A 22,409-nucleotide genomic window follows, 5' to 3' on the forward strand; every position below is an offset into this window, starting at 1 on the left:
TAACGTTATACTATTTAACGTAATACGTTATAAGGATATGCCATATAACGTTGTACTATATGACGTAATGCGTTATAACGTTACACTATATAACGTAATACGTTATAAGGATATGACATATAACGTTGTACTGTATAACGTAATGCGTTAGAACGATATACTATATAACGTTATACTATATAACATAATGCGTTATGACGTTATACTATATAACGTAATACGTTATAAGGATATGCACATAACGTTATACTATATAACGTAATGCGTTATAACGATATACTATATAACGATATAATATATAACATAATGCGTTATAACGTTATACTATATAACGTAATACGTTATGAGGATATGCCACATAACGATATACTATATAAATTAATGCGTTATAACGTTACACTATATAACGTAATACGTTATAAGGATATGCCACATAACGTTATACTATATAACATAATACGTTATAACGATATACTATATAACGTTATACCATACAACGTAATGCGTTATAACGTTATACTATATAACGTAATACGATATATCGATATGCCATATAACGTTATACTATATAACGTAATGCAATATAACGTTATTCTATATAACGTAATACGTCATAACGATATACCATATAACGTTATACTATATAACGTAATGCGTTACAACCTTACACTATATAACGTAATACGTTATATGGATATGCCACATAACGTTATACTATATAACTTAATGCGTTATAACGTTACACTATATAACGTAATACGTTATAAGGATATGCCACATAACGTTATACTATATAACGTAATACAATATAAGGATATGCCACATAACGTTATACTATATAAAGTAATGCGTTATAACGTTACACTATATAACGTAATACGTTATAAGGATATGACATATAACGTTATACTATATAACGTAATGCGTTATGACGTTATACTATATAACGTAATACGTTATAAGGATATGCACATAACGTTATACAATATAACGTAATACGTTATAATGATATGCACATCACGTTATACTATATAAAGTAATGCGTTATAACGTTACACTATATAACGTAATACGTTATGAGGATATGGCACATAACTTTATACTATATGACGTAATGCGTTATAACGTTATACTATATAACGTAATACGTTATAAGGATATGCCACATAACGTTATACTATTTAATGTAATGCGTTATGACGTTATACTATATAACGTAATACGTTATAAGCATATGACATATAACGTTATACTATATAACGTAATGCGTTATGACGTTATACTATATAACGTAATACGTTATAAGGATATGCCACATAACGTCATACTATATAACGTAATACAATATAAGGATATGCCACATAACGTTATACTATATAACTTAATGCGTTATAACGTTACACTATATAACGTAATACGTTATAAGGCTATGCCACAAAACGTTATACTATATAACTTTATGCGTTATAACGTTACACTATATAACGTAATGCGTTATAAGGATATGCCACATAACGTTATACTATATATCGTAATACAATATAAGGATATGCCACATAACGTTATACTATATAACTTAATGCGTTATAACGTTACACTATATAACGTAATACATTATAAGGCTATGCCACATAACGTTATACTATATAACTTTATGCGTTATAACGTTACACTATATAACGTAATGCGTTATAAGGATATGCCACATAACGTTATACTATATATCGTAATAAGTTATAACATTATACTATATAACGTAATACGTTATAACATTATACTATATAACGTAATACGTTATAGCATTATACTATATAACGTTATATTATATAACGTAATGCGTTATAACGTTACACTATATAACGTAATACGTTATAAGGCTATGCCACATAACGTTATACTATATAACTTTATGCGTTATAACGTTACACTATATAACGTAATGCGTTATAAGGATATGCCACATAACGTTATACTATATATCGTAATAAGTTATAACATTATACTATATAACGTAATACGTTATAACATTATACTATATAACGTAATACGTTATAGCATTATACTATATAACGTTATATTATATAACGTAATGCGTTATAACGTTACACTATATAACGTAATACGTTATAAGGTTATGCCACATAACGTTATACTATATAACGTAATACGTTATAACATTATACTATATAACGTAATACGTTATAACATTATACTATATAACGTAATACGTTATAACATTATACTATATAACGTTATATTATATAACGTAATGCGTTATAACATTATGCTATATAACGTAATACGTTATAACTATATACCATATAACGTTATGCTATATAACGTAATACGTTATAACGATTTACCATATAACGTTATACTATATAACGTAATGCGTTATAACGTTATACTATATAACGTAATACGTTATAACGTTATGCTATATAACGTAATACGATATAACTATATAACATATAACGTTATGCTATATAACGTAATACGCTATAACGATATACCATATAACGTTATACTATATAACGTAATACGATATAACGTTATACTATATAACGTAATACGTTATAAGCATATGACATATAACGTTATACTATATAACTTAATGCGTTATGACGTTATACTATATAACGTAATACGTTATAAGGATATGCCACATAACGTTATACTATATAACGTAATGCGTTATAACGTTACACTATATAACGTAATACGTTATAAGGATATGCCACATAACGTTATGCTATATAACGTAATGCGTTATAACGTTACACTATATAACGTAATACGTTATAAGGATATGCCACATAACGTTATGCTATATAACGTAATGCGTTATAACTTTACACTATATAACGTAATACGTTATAAGGATATGACATATAACGTTATACTATATAACGTAATGCGTTAGAACGATATACTATATAACGATATACTATATAACTTAATGCGTTATGACGTTATACTATATAACGTAATACGTTATAAGGATATGCCACATAACGTTATGCTATATAACGTAATGCGTTAGAACGATATACTATATAACGTTATACTATATAACATAATGCGTTATAACGTTATACTACATAACGTAATACGTTATAAGGATATGACATATAACGTTATACTATATAACGTAATGCGTTATGACGTTATACTATATAACGTAATACGTTATAAGGATATGCCACATAACGTCATACTATATAACGTAATGCGTTATAACGTTATACTATATAACGTAATACGTTATGAGGTTATGCCACATAAGGTTATACTATATAACTTTATGCGTTATAACGTTACACTATATAACGCAATACGTTATAAGGATATGCCACATAACGTTATACTATATAACGTAATACAATATAAGGATATGCCACATAACGTTATACTATATAACATAATACAATATAAGGATATGCCACATAACGTTATACTATATAACATAATACGTTATAACGATATACTATATAACGTTATACCATATAACGTAATGCGTTATAACGTTATACTATATAACGTAATACGATATATCGATATGCCATATAACGTTATACTATATAACGTAATGCGATATAACGTTATTCTATATAACGTAATACGTTATAACGATATACCATATAACGTTATACTATATAACTTAATGCGTTATAACGTTATACTATATAACGTAATGCGTTACAACCTTATACTATATAACGTAATACGTTATAATTATATACCATATAACGTTATGCTATATAACGTAATACGTTATAACGATATACCATACAACGTTATACTATATAACGTAATGCGTTATTAGGATATGCCGCATAATGTTATACTATATAACGTAATGCGTCATAACGTTATACTATATAACGTAATACGTTATAAGGATATGCCATATAACGTTGTACTATATGACGTAATGCGTTATAACGTTATACTATATAACGTAATACATTATAGGGATATGCCACATAACGTTATACTATATAACTTAATGCGTTATAACGTTACACTATATAATGCAATACGTTATAAGGCTATGCCACATAACGTTATACTATATAACTTTATGCGTTATAACGTTACACTATATAACGCAATACGTTATAAGGATATGCCACATAACGTTATACTATATAACGTAATACAATATAAGGATATGCCACATAACGTTATACTATGTAACATAATACAATATAAGGATATGCCACATAACGTTATACTATATAACATAATACGTTATAACGATATACTATATAACGTTATACCAAATAACGTAATGCGTTATAACGTTATACTATATAACGTAATACGATATATCGATATGCCATATAACGTTATACTATATAACGTAATGCGATATAACGTTATTCTATATAACGTAATACGTTATAACGATATACCATATAACGTTATACTATATAACTTAATGCGTTATAACGTTATACTATATAACGTAATGCGTTACAACCTTATACTATATAACGTAATACGTTATATGGATATGCCATATAGCGTTACACTATATAACGTAATGCGTTATAACCTTATACTATATAACGTAATACGTTATAACATTATACTATGTAACGTAATACGTTATAAGGTTATGCCACATAACGTTATACTATATAACGTAATACGTTATAACATTATACTATATAACGTAATACGTTATAACATTATACTATATAACGTAATACGTTATAACATTATACTATATAACGTTATATTATATAACGTAATGCGTTATAACATTATGCTATATAACGTAATACGTTATAACTATATACCATATAACGTTATGCTATATAACGTAATACGTTATAACGATTTACCATATTACGTTATACTATATAACGTAATGCGTTATAAGGATATGCCACATAACGTTATACTATATAACGTAATGCGTCATAACGTTATACTATATAACGTAATGCGTTATAACGTTATACTATATAACGTAATACGTTATAACGTTATGCTATATAACGTAATACGATATAACTATATAACATATAACGTTATGCTATATAACGTAATACGCTATAACGATATACCATATAACGTTATACTATATAACGTAATGCGATATAACGTTATACTATATAACGTAATACGTTATAAGCATATGACATATAACGTTATACTATATAACTTAATGCGTTGTGACGTTATACTATATAACGTAATACGTTATAAGGATATGCCACATAACGTTATACTATATAACGTAATGCGTTATAACGTTACACTATATAACGTAATACGTTATAAGGATATGCCACATAACGTTATGCTATATAACGTAATGCGTTATAACTTTACACTATATAACGTAATACGTTATAAGGATATGACATATAACGTTATACTATATGACGTAATGCGTTAGAACGATATACTATATAACGTTATACTATATAACATAATGCGTTATAACGTTACACTATATAACGTAATACGTTATAAGGATATGCCACATAACGTTATACTATATAATGTAATGCGTTATGACGTTATACTATATAACGTAATACGTTATAAGGATATGCCACATAACGTTATACTATATAACGTAATACGTTATAAGCATATGACATATGACGTTATACTATATAACTTAATGCGTTATGACGTTATACTATATAACGTAATACGTTATAAGCATATGCCACATAACGTTATACTATATAACGTAATGCGTTATAACGTTACACTATATAACGTAATACGTTATAAGGATATGCCACATAACGTTATACTATATAACGTAATGCGTTATAACCTTATACTATATAACGTAATACGTTAAAACATTATACTATATAACGTTATATTATATAACGTAATGCGTTATAACATTATGCTATACAACGTAATACGTTATAACTATATACCATATAACGTTATGCTATATAACGTAACACGTTATAACGATATACCATACAACGTTATACTATATAACGTAATGCGTTATTAGGATATGCCGCATAACGTTATACTATATAACGTAATACGTTATAAGGATATGCCATATAACGTTGTACTATATGACGTAATGCGTTATAACGTTATACTATATAACGTAATACGTTATAAGGATATGCCACATAACGTTATACTATATAACTTAATGCGTTATAACGTTACACTATATAATGCAATACGTTATAAGGCTATGCCACATAACGTTATACTATATAACTTTATGCGTTATAACGTTACACTATATAACGCAATACGTTAGAAGGATATGCCACATAACGTTATACTATATAACGTAATACAATATAAGGATATGCCACATAACGTTATACTATATAACGTAATGCGTTATTAGGATATGCCGCATAACGTTATACTATATAACGTAATGCGTCATAACGTTATACTATATAACGTAATACGTTATAAGGATATGCCATATAACGTTGTACTATATGACGTAATGCGTTATAACGTTACACTATATAACGTAATACGTTATAAGGATATGACATATAACGTTGTACTGTATAACGTAATGCGTTAGAACGATATACTATATAACGTTATACTATATAACATAATGCGTTATGACGTTATACTATATAACGTAATACGTTATAAGGATATGCACATAACGTTATACTATATAACGTAATACGTTATAAGGATATGCACATAACGTTATACTATATAACGTAATGCGTTATAACGATATACTATATAACGATATAATATATAACGTAATGCGTTATAACGTTATACTATATAACGTAATACGTTATGAGGATATGCCACATAACGATATACTATATAAATTAATGCGTTATAACGTTACACTATATAACGTAATACGTTATAAGGATATGCCACATAACGTTATACTATATAACATAATACGTTATAACGATATACTATATAACGTTATACCATACAACGTAATGCGTTATAACGTTATACTATATAACGTAATACGATATATCGATATGCCATATAACGTTATACTATATAACGTAATGCGATATAACGTTATTCTATATAACGTAATACGTCATAACGATATACCATATAACGTTATACTATATAACGTAATGCGTTACAACCTTATACTATATAACGTAATACGTTATATGGATATGCCACATAACGTTATACTATATAACTTAATGCGTTATAACGTTACACTATATAACGTAATACGTTATAAGGATATGCCACATAACGTTATACTATATAACGTAATACAATATAAGGATATGCCACATAACGTTATACTATATAAAGTAATGCGTTATAACGTTACACTATATAACGTAATACGTTATAAGGATATGACATATAACGTTATACTATATAACGTAATGCGTTATGACGTTATACTATATAACGTAATACGTTATAAGGATATGCACATAACGTTATACAATATAACGTAATACGTTATAATGATATGCACATCACGTTATACTATATAAAGTAATGCGTTATAACGTTACACTATATAACGTAATACGTTATGAGGATATGGCACATAACTTTATACTATATGACGTAATGCGTTATAACGTTATACTATATAACGTAATACGTTATAAGGATATGCCACATAACGTTATACTATATAATGTAATGCGTTATGACGTTATACTATATAACGTAATACGTTATAAGCATATGACATATAACGTTATACTATATAACGTAATGCGTTAGGACGTTATACTATATAACGTAATACGTTATAAGGATATGCCACATAACGTCATACTATATAACGTAATACAATATAAGGGTATGCCACATAACGTTATACTATATAACTTAATGCGTTATAACGTTACACTATATAACGTAATACGTTATAAGGCTATGCCACAAAACGTTATACTATATAACTTTATGCGTTATAACGTTACACTATATAACGTAATGCGTTATAAGGATATGCCACATAACGTTATACTATATATCGTAATACAATATAAGGATATGCCACATAACGTTATACTATATAACTTAATGCGTTATAACGTTACACTATATAACGTAATACGTTATAAGGCTATGCCACATAACGTTATACTATATAACTTTATGCGTTATAACGTTACACTATATAACGTAATGCGTTATAAGGATATGCCACATAACGTTATACTATATATCGTAATAAGTTATAACATTATACTATATAACGTAATACGTTATAACATTATACTATATAACGTAATACGTTATAGCATTATACTATATAACGTTATATTATATAACGTAATGCGTTATAACGTTACACTATATAACGTAATACGTTATAAGGCTATGCCACATAACGTTATACTATATAACTTTATGCGTTATAACGTTACACTATATAACGTAATGCGTTATAAGGATATGCCACATAACGTTATACTATATATCGTAATAAGTTATAACATTATACTATATAACGTAATACGTTATAACATTATACTATATAACGTAATACGTTATAGCATTATACTATTAAACGTTATATTATATAACGTAATGCGTTATAACGTTACACTATATAACGTAATACGTTATAAGGTTATGCCACATAACGTTATACTATATAACGTAATACGTTATAACATTATACTATATAACGTAATACGTTATAACATTATACTATATAACGTAATACGTTATAACATTATACTATATAACGTTATATTATATAACGTAATGCGTTATAACATTATGCTATATAACGTAATACGTTATAACTATATACCATATAACGTTATGCTATATAACGTAATACGTTATAACGATTTACCATATAACGTTATACTATATAACGTAATGCGTTATAACGTTATACTATATAACGTAATACGTTATAACGTTATGCTATATAACGTAATACGATATAACTATATAACATATAACGTTATGCTATATAACGTAATACGCTATGACGATATACCATATAACGTTATACTATATAACGTAATACGATATAACGTTATACTATATAACGTAATACGTTATAAGCATATGACATATAACGTTATACTATATAACTTAATGCGTTATGACGTTATACTATATAACGTAATACGTTATAAGGATATGCCACATAACGTTATACTATATAACGTAATGCGTTATAACGTTACACTATATAACGTAATACGTTATAAGGATATGCCACATAACGTTATGCTATATAACGTAATGCGTTATAACGTTACACTATATAACGTAATACGTTATAAGGATATGCCACATAACGTTATGCTATATAACGTAATGCGTTATAACTTTACACTATATAACGTAATACGTTATAAGGATATGACATATAACGTTATACTATATAACGTAATGCGTTAGAACGATATACTATATAACGATATACTATATAACTTAATGCGTTATGACGTTATACTATATAACGTAATACGTTATAAGGATATGCCACATAACGTTATACTATATAACGTAATGCGTTATAACGTTACACTATATAACGTAATACGTTATAAGGATATTGCACATAACGTTATGCTATATAACGTAATGCGTTAGAACGATATACTATATAACGTTATACTATATAACATAATGCGTTATAACGTTATACTACATAACGTAATACGTTATAAGGATATGACATATAACGTTATACTATATAACGTAATGCGTTATGACGTTATACTATATAACGTAATACGTTATAAGGATATGCCACATAACGTCATACTATATAACGTAATGCGTTATAACGTTATACTATATAACGTAATACGTTATGAGGTTATGCCACATAAGGTTATACTATATAACTTTATGCGTTATAACGTTACACTATATAACGCAATACGTTATAAGGATATGCCACATAACGTTATACTATATAACGTAATACAATATAAGGATATGCCACATAACGTTATACTATATAACATAATACAATATAAGGATATGCCACATAACGTTATACTATATAACATAATACGTTATAACGATATACTATATAACGTTATACCATATAACGTAATGCGTTATAACGTTATACTATATAACGTAATACGATATATCGATATGCCATATAACGTTATACTATATAACGTAATGCGATATAACGTTATTCTATATAACGTAATACGTTATAACGATATACCATATAACGTTATACTATATAACTTAATGCGTTATAACGTTATACTATATAACGTAATGCGTTACAACCTTATACTATATAACGTAATACGTTATAATTATATACCATATAACGTTATGCTATATAACGTAATACGTTATAACGATATACCATACAACGTTATACTGTATAACGTAATGCGTTATTAGGATATGCCGCATAACGTTATACTATATAACGTAATGCGTCATAACGTTATACTATATAACGTAATACGTTATAAGGATATGCCATATAACGTTGTACTATATGACGTAATGCGTTATAACGTTATACTATATAACGTAATACGTTATAGGGATATGCCACATAACGTTATACTATATAACTTAATGCGTTATAACGTTACACTATATAATGCAATACGTTATAAGGCTATGCCACATAACGTTATACTATATAACTTTATGCGTTATAACGTTACACTATATAACGCAATACGTTATAAGGATATGCCACATAACGTTATACTATATAACGTAATACAATATAAGGATATGCCACATAACGTTATACTATGTAACATAATACAATATAAGGATATGCCACATAACGTTATACTATGTAACATAATACGTTATAACGATATACTATATAACGTTATACCATATAACGTAATGCGTTATAACGTTATACTATATAACGTAATACGATATATCGATATGCCATATAACGTTATACTATATAACGTAATGCGATATAACGTTATTCTATATAACGTAATACGTTATAACGATATACCATATAACGTTATACTATATAACTTAATGCGTTATAACGTTATACTATATAACGTAATGCGTTACAACCTTATACTATATAACGTAATACGTTATATGGATATGCCATATAGCGTTACACTATATAACGTAATGCGTTATAACCTTATACTATATAACGTAATACGTTATAACATTATACTATGTAACGTAATACGTTATAAGGTTATGCCACATAACGTTATACTATATAACGTAATACGTTATAACATTATACTATATAACGTAATACGTTATAACATTATACTATATAACGTTATATTATATAACGTAATGCGTTATAACATTATGCTATATAACGTAATACGTTATAACTATATACCATATAACGTTATGCTATATAACGTAATACGTTATAACGATTTACCATATAACGTTATACTATATAACGTAATGCGTTATAAGGATATGCCACATAACGTTATACTATATAACGTAATGCGTCATAACGTTATACTATATAACGTAATGCGTTATAACGTTATACTATATAACGTAATACGTTATAACGTTATGCTATATAACGTAATACGATATAACTATATAACATATAACGTTATGCTATATAACGTAAAACGCTATAACGATATACCATATAACGTTATACTATATAACGTAATGCGTTATAACGTTACACTATATAACGTAATACGTTATAAGGATATGCCACATAACGTTATGCTATATAACGTAATGCGTTATAACGTTACACTATATAACGTAATACGTTATAAGGATATGCCACATAACGTTATGCTATATAACGTAATGCGTTATAACTTTACACTATATAACGTAATACGTTATAAGGATATGACATATAACGTTATACTATATATCGTAATGCGTTAGAACGATATACTATATAACGTTATACTATATAACTTAATGCGTTATGACGTTATACTATATAACGTAATACGTTATAAGGATATGCCACATAACGTTATACTATATAACGTAATGCGTTATAACGTTACACTATATAACGTAATACGTTATAAGGATATGCCACATAACGTTATGCTATATAACGTAATGCGTTAGAACGATATACTATATAACGTTATACTATATAACATAATGCGTTATAACGTTATACTACATAACGTAATACGTTATAAGGATATGACATATAACGTTATACTATATAACGTAATGCGTTATGACGTTATACTATATAACGTAATACGTTATAAGGATATGCCACATAACGTCATACTATATAACGTAATGCGTTATAACGTTATACTATATAACGTAATACGTTATGAGGTTATGCCACATAAGGTTATACTATATAACGTAATGCGTTATAACCTTATACTACATAACGTAATACGTTATATGGATATGCCATATAACGTTATACTATATAACGTAATGCGTTATAACCTTATACTATATAACGTAATACGTTAAAACATTATACTATATAACGTTATATTATATAACGTAATGCGTTATAACATTATGCTATACAACGTAATACGTTATAACTATATACCATATAACGTTATGCTATATAACGTAATACGTTATAACGATATACCATACAACGTTATACTATATAACGTAATGCGTTATTAGGATATACCGCATAACGTTATACTATATAACGTAATGCGTCATAACGTTATACTATATAACGTAATACGTTATAAGGATATGCCATATAACGTTGTACTATATGACGTAATGCGTTATAACGTTATACTATATAACGTAATACGTTATAGGGATATGCCACATAACGTTATACTATATAACTTAATGCGTTATAACGTTACACTATATAATGCAATACGTTATAAGGCTATGCCACATAACGTTATACTATATAACTTTATGCGTTATAACGTTACACTATATAACGCAATACGTTATAAGGATATGCCACATAACGTTATACTATATAACGTAATACAATATAAGGATATGCCACATAACGTTATATTATATAACATAATACAATATAAGGATATGCCACATAACGTTATACTATATAACGTAATGCGTTATAAGGATATGCCATATAACGTTATACTATATAACGTAATACGTTATAGGGATATGGCACATAACGTTATACTATATAACTTAATGCGTTATAACGTTACACTATATAATGCAATACGTTATAAGGCTATGCCACATAACGTTATACTATATAACTTTATGCGTTATAACGTTACACTATATAACGCAATACGTTATAAGGATATGCCACATAACGTTATACTATATAACGTAATACAATATAAGGATATGCCACATAACGTTATATTATATAACATAATACAATATAAGGATATGCCACATAACGTTATACTATATAACGTAATGCGTTATAAGGATATGCCACATAACGTTATACTATATAACGTAATGCGTCATAACGTTATACTATATAACGTAACGCGTTATAACGTTATACTATATAACGTAATACGTTATAACGTTATGCTATATAACGTAATACGATATAACTATATAACATATAACGTTATGCTATATAACGTAATACGCTATAACGATATACCATATAACGTTATACTATATAACGTAATGCGTTATAACGTTACACTATATAACGTAATACGTTATAAGGATATGCCACATAACGTTATGCTATATAACGTAATGCGTTATAACTTTACACTATATAACGAAATACGTTATAAGGATATGACATATAACGTTATACTATATAACGTAATGCGTTAGAACGATATACTATATAACGTTATACTATATAACATAATGCGTTATAACGTTATACTATATAACGTAATACGTTATAAGGATATGACATATAACGTTATACTATATAACGTAATGCGTTATGACGTTATACTATATAACGTAATACGTTATAAGGATATGCCACATAACGTTACACTATATAATGTAATGCGTCATGACGTTATACTATATAACGTAATACGTTATAAGGTTATGCCACATAACGTTATACTATATAATATAATACGTTATAAGGATATGCCACATAACGTTATACTATATAACATAATACGTTATAACGATATACTATATAACGTAATACGTTATAAGGATATGCCACATAACGTTATACTATATAACGTTATACTATATAACGTACTGCGTTATAACGATATACTATATAACGTTATACTATATAACATAATGCGTTATAACTTTATACTATATAACGTAATACGTTATAAGGATATGACATATAACGTTATACTATATAACGTAATGCGTTATGACGTTATACTATATAACGTAATACGTTATAAGGATATGCCACATAACGTCATACTATATAACGTAATGCGTTATAACGTTATACTATATAACGTAATACGTTATGAGGTTATGCCACATAAGGTTATACTATATAACGTAATGCGTTATAACCTTATACTACATAACGTAATACGTTATATGGATATGCCATATAACGTTATACTATATAACGTAATGCGTTATAACCTTATACTATATAACGTAATACGTTAAAACATTATACTATATAACGTTATATTATATAACGTAATGCGTTATAACATTATGCTATACAACGTAATACGTTATAACTATATACCATATAATGTTATGCTATATAACGTAATACGTTATAACGATATACCATACAACGTTATACTATATAACGTAATGCGTTATAAGGATATGCCGCATAACGTTATACTATATAACGTAATGCGTCATAACGTTATACTATATAACGTAATACGTTATAAGGATATGCCATATAACGTTGTACTATATGACGTAATGCGTTATAACGTTATACTATATAACGTAATACGTTATAAGGATATGCCACATAACGTTATACTATATAACTTAATGCGTTATAACGTTACACTATATAACGTAATACGTTATAAGGCTATGCCACATAACGTTATACTATATAACTTTATGCGTTATAACGTTACACTATATAACGCAATACGTTATAAGGATATGCCACATAACGTTATACTATATAACGTAATACAATATAAGGATATGCCACATGACGTTATACTATATAACATAATACAATATAAGGATATGCCACATAACGTTATACTATATAACATAATACGTTATAACGATATACTATATAACGTTATACTATATAACGTAATGCGTTATAACGTTATTCTATATAACGTAATACGTTTTAACGATATACCATATAACGTTATACTATATAACGTAATGCGTTATAACGTTATACTATATAACGTAATGCGTTACAACCTTATACTATATAACGTAATACGTTATATGGATATGCCATATAGCGTTACACTATATAACGTAATGCGTTATAACCTTATACTATATAACGTAATACGTTATAACATTATACTACGTAACGTAATACGTTATAAGGTTATGCCACATAACGTTATACTATATAACGTAATACGTTATAACATTATACTATATAACGTAATACGTTATAACATTATACTATATAACGTAATACGTTATAACATTATACTATATAACGTTATATTATATAACGTAATGCGTTATAACGTTACACTATATAACGTAATACGTTATAAGGATATGCCACATAACGTTATACTATTTAACGTAATGCGTTATAACGTTACACTATATAACGTAATACGTTATAAGGATATGACATATAACGTTGTACTGTATAACGTAATGCGTTAGAACGATATACTATATAACGTTATACTATATAACATAATGCGTTATGACGTTATACTATATAACGTAATACGTTATAAGGATATGCACATAACGTTATACTATATAACGTAATACAATATAAGGATATGCCACATAACGTTATACTATATAACATAATACAATATAAGGATATGCCACATAACGTTATACTATATAACATAATACGTTATAACGATATACTATATAACGTTATACCATATAACGTAATGCGTTATAACGTTATACTATATAACGTAATACGATATATCCATATGCCATATAACGTTATAGTATATAACGTAATGCGTTATAACGTTATTCTATATAACGTAATACGTTTTAACGATATACCATATAACGTTATACTATATAACTTAATGCGTTATAACGTTATACTATATAACGTAATGCGTTATAACCTTATACTATATAACGTAATACGTTATATGGATATGCCATATAGCGTTACACTATATAACGTAATGCGTTATAACCTTATACTATATAACGTAATACGTTATAACATTATACTACGTAACGTAATACGTTATAAGGTTATGCCACATAACGTTATACTATATAACGTAATACGTTATAACATTATACTATATAACGTAATACGTTATAACATTATACTATATAACGTTATATTATATAACGTAATGCGTTATAACGTTACACTATATAACGTAATACGTTATAAGGATATGCCACATAACGTTATACTATATAACGTAATGCGTTATAACGTTACACTATATAACGTAATACGGTATAAGGATATGACATATAACGTTGTACTGTATAACGTAATGCGTTAGAACGATATACTATATAACGTTATACTATATAACATAATGCGTTATGACGTTATACTATATAACGTAATACGTTATAAGGGTATGCACATAACGTTATACTATATAACGTAATACGTTATAAGGATATGCACATAACGTTATACTATAAAACGTAATGCGTTATAACGATATACTATATAACGATATAATATATAACGTAATGCGTTATAACGTTATACTATATAACGTAATACGTTATGAGGATATGCCACATAACGTTATACTATATAAATTAATGCGTTATAACGTTACACTGTATAACGTAATACGTTATAAGGATATGCCACATAACGTTATACTATATAACGAAATACAATATAAGGATATGCCACATAACGTTATACTATATAATGTAATGCGTTATGACGTTATACTATATAACGTAATACGTTATAAGGATTTGACATATAACGTTATACTATATAACGTAATGCGTTATGACGTTATACTATATAACGTAATACGTTATAAGGATATGCCACATAACGTCATACTATATAACGTAATACAATATAAGGATATGCCACATAACGTTATACTATATAACATAATACGTTATAACGATATACTATATAACGTTATACCAAGTAACGTAATGCGTTATAACGTTATACTATATAACGTAATACGATATATCGATATGCCATATAACGTTATACTATATAACGTAATGCGATATAACGTTATTCTATATAACGTAATACGTTATAACGATATACCATATAACGTTATACTATATAACTTAATGCGTTATAACGTTATACTATATAGCGTAATGCGTTACAACCTTATACTATATAACGTAATACGTTATATGGATATGCCATATAGCGTTACACTATATAACGTAATGCGTTATAACCTTATACTATATAACGTAATACGTTATAACATTATACTATGTAACGTAATACGTTATAAGGTTATGCCACATAACGTTATACTATATAACGTAATACGTTATAACATTATACTATATAACGTTATATTATATAACGTAATGCGTTATAACATTATGCTATATAACGTAATACGTTATAACTATATACCATATAACGTTATGCTATATAACGTAATACGTTATAACGATTTACCATATAACGTTATACTATATAACGTAATGCCTTATAAGGATATGCCACATAACGTTATACTATATAACGTAATGCGTCATAACGTTATACTATATAACGTAATGCGTTATAACGTTATACTATATAACGTAATACGTTATAACGTTATGCTATATAACGTAATACGATATAACTATATAACATATAACGTTATGCTATATAACGTAATACGCTATAACGATATACCATATAACGTTATACTATATAACGTAATGCGATATAACGTTATACTATATAACGTAATACGATATAAGCATATGACATATAACGTTATACTATATAACTTAATGCGTTATGACGTTATACTATATAACGTAATACGTTATAAGGATATGCCACATAACGTTATACTATATAACGTAATGCGTTATAACGTTACACTATATAACGTAATACGTTATAAGGATATGTCACATAACGTTATGCTATATAACGTAATGCGTTATAACTTTACACTATATAACGTAATACGTTATAAGGATATGACATATAACGTTATACTATATAACGTAATGCGTTAGAACGATATACTATATAACGTTATACTATATAACATAATGCGTTATAACGTTATACTATATAACGTAATACGTTATAAGGATATGCCACATAACGTTATACTATATAAATTAATGCGTTATAACGTTACACTATATAACGTAATACGTTATAAGGATATGCCACATAACGTTATACTATATAACGTAATACAATATAAGGATATGCCACATAACGTTATACTATATAATGTAATGCGTTATGACGTTATACTATATAACGTAATACGTTATAAGGATATGACATATAACGTTATACTATATAACGTAATGCGTTATGACGTTATACTATATAACGTAATACGTTATAAGGATATGCCACATAACGTCATACTATATAACGTAATACAATATAAGGATATGCCACATAACGTTATACTATATAACATAATACGTTATAACGATATACTATATAACGTTATACCAAATAACGTAATGCGTTATAACGTTATACTATATAACGTAATACGATATATCGATATGCCATATAACGTTATACTATATAACGTAATGCGATATAACGTTATTCTATATAACGTAATACGTTATAACGATATACTATATAACGTTATACTATATAACTTAATGCGTTATTACGTTATACTATATAACGTAATGCGTTACAACCTTATACTATATAACGTAATACGTTATATGGATATGCCATATAGCGTTACTCTATATAACGTAATGCGTTATAACCTTATACTATATAACGTAATACGTTATAACATTATACTATGTAACGTAATACGTTATAAGGTTATGCCACATAACGTTATACTATATAACGTAATACGTTATAACATTATACTATATAACGTAATACGTTATAACATTATACTATATAACGTAATACGTTATAACATTATACTATATAACGTAATACGTTATAACATTATACTATATAACGTAATACGTTATAACATTATACTATATAACGTAATACGTTATAACATTATACTATATAACGTTATATTATATAACGTAATGCGTTATAACATTATGCTATATAACGTAATACGTTATAACTATATACCATATAACGTTATGCTATATAACGTAATACGTTATAACGATTTACCATATAACGTTATACTATATAACGTAATGCGTTATAAGGATATGCCACATAACGTTATACTATATAACGTAATGCGATATAACGTTATTCTATTTAACGTAATACGTTATAACGATATACTATATAACGTTATACTATATAACTTAATGCGTTATAACGTTATACTATATAACGGTAATGCGTTACAACCTTATACTATATAACGTAATACGTTATATGGATATGCCATATAGCGTTACACTATATAACGTAATGCGTTATAACCTTATACTATATAACGTAATACGTTATAACATTATACTATATAACGTTATAGTATATAACGTAATGCGTTATAACATTATGCTATATAACGTAATACGTTATAACTATATACCATATAACGTTATGCTATATAACGTAATACGTTATAACGATTTACCATATAACGTTATACTATATAACGTAATGCGTTATAAGGATATGCCACATAACGTTATACTATATAACGTAATGCGTCATAACGTTATACTATATAATACTATAATACTATAATACTATATAATACGTTATAAGGATATGCCATATAACGTTGTACTATATGACGTAATACGTTATAACGTTATACTATATAACGTAATACGTTATAAGGATATGCCACATAACGTTATACTATATAACTTAATGCGTTATAACGTTACACTATATAACGTAATACGTTATAAGGCTATGCCACATAACGTTATACTATATAACTTTATGCGTTATAACGTTACACTATATAACGTAATACGTTATAAGGATATGCCACATAACGTTATACTATATAACGTAATACAATATAAGGATATGCCACATAACGTTATACTATATAACATAATACAATATAAGGATATGCCACATAACGTTATACTATATAACATAATTCGTTATAACGATATACTATATAACGTTATACCACATAACGTAATGCGTTATAACGTTATACTATATAACGTAATACGATATATCGATATGCCATATAACGTTATACTATATAACGTAATGCGTTATAACGTTATTCTATATAACGTAATACGTTTTAACGATATACCATATAACGTTATACTATATAACTTAATGCGTTATAACGTTATACTATATAACGTAATGCGTTACAACCTTATACTATATAACGTAATACGTTATATGGATATGCCATATAGCGTTACACTATATAACGTAATGCGCTATAACCTTATACTATATAACGTAATACGTTATAACATTATACTACGTAACGTAATACGTTATAAGGTTATGCCACATAACGTTATACTATATAAATTAATGCGTTATAACGTTACACTATATAACGTAATACGTTATAAGGATATGCCACATAACGTTATACTATATAACGTAATACAATATAAGGATATGCCACATAACGTTATACTATATAACGTAATGCGTTATAACGTTACACTATATAACGTAATACGTTATAAGGATATGACATATAACGTTGTACTGTATAACGTAATGCGTTAGAACGATATACTATATAACGTTATACTATATAACATAATGCGTTATGACGTTATACTATATAACGTAATACGTTATAAGGATATGCACATAACGTTATACTATATAACGTAATACGTTATAAGGATATGCACATAACGTTATACTATATAACGTAATGCGTTATAACGATATACTATATAACGATATAATATATAACGTAATGCGTTATAACGTTATACTATATAACGTAATACGTTATGAGGATATGCCACATAACGTTATACTATATAAATTAATGCGGTATAACGTTACACTATATAACGTAATACGTTATAAGGATATGCCACATAACTTTATACTATATAACGTAATACAATATAAGGATATGCCACATAACGTTATACTATATAACATAATACGTTATAACGATATACTATATAACGTTATACCATACAACGTAATGCGTTATAACGTTATACTATATAACGTAATACGATATATCGATATGCCATATAACGTTATACTATATAACGTAATGCGATATAACATTATTCTATATAACGTAAGACGTTATAACGATATACCATATAACGTTATACTATATAACTTAATGCGTTATAACGTTATACTACATAACGTAATACGATATATCGATATGACATATAACGTTATACTATATAACGTAATGCGTTATAACGTTATTCTATATAACGTAATACGTTTTAACGATATACCATATAACGTTATACTATATAACTTAATGCGTTATAACGTTATACTATATAACGTAAAGCGTTACAACCTTATACTATATAACGTAATACGTTATATGGATATGCCACATAACGTTATACTATATAACGTAGTACGTTATAAGGATATGACATATAACGTTATACTATATAACGTAATGCGTTATGACGTTATACTATATAACGTAATACGTTATAAGGATATGCACATAACGTTATACAATATAACGTAATACGTTATAATGATATGCACATCACGTTATACTATATAAAGTAATGCGTTATAACGTTACACTATATAACGTAATACGTTATGAGGATATGCCACATAACGTTATACTATATAACGTTATACTATATAACGTAATGCGTTATAACGATATACTATATAACGTTATACTATATAACATAATGCGTTATAACGTTATACTATATAACGTAATACGTTATAAGGATATGACATATAACGTTATACTATATAACGTAATGCGTTATGACGTTATACTATATAACGTAATACGTTATAAGGATATGCCACATAACGTCATACTATATAACGTAATGCGTTATAACGTTACACTATATAACGTAATACGTTATGAGGTTATGCCACATAAGGTTATACTATATAACGTAATGCGTTATAACCTTATACTACATAACGTAATACGTTATATGGATATGCCATATAACGTTATACTATATAACGTAATGCGTTATAACCTTATACTATATAACGTAATACGTTAAAACATTATACTATATAACGTTATATTATATAACGTAATGCGTTATAACATTATGCTATACAACGTAATACGATATATCGATATGCCACATAACGT

This window comes from Bombus affinis, unplaced genomic scaffold (genome assembly GCF_024516045.1).
Source record: "Bombus affinis isolate iyBomAffi1 unplaced genomic scaffold, iyBomAffi1.2 ctg00000108.1, whole genome shotgun sequence".
Lineage (NCBI taxonomy): Eukaryota > Metazoa > Arthropoda > Insecta > Hymenoptera > Apidae > Bombus > Bombus affinis.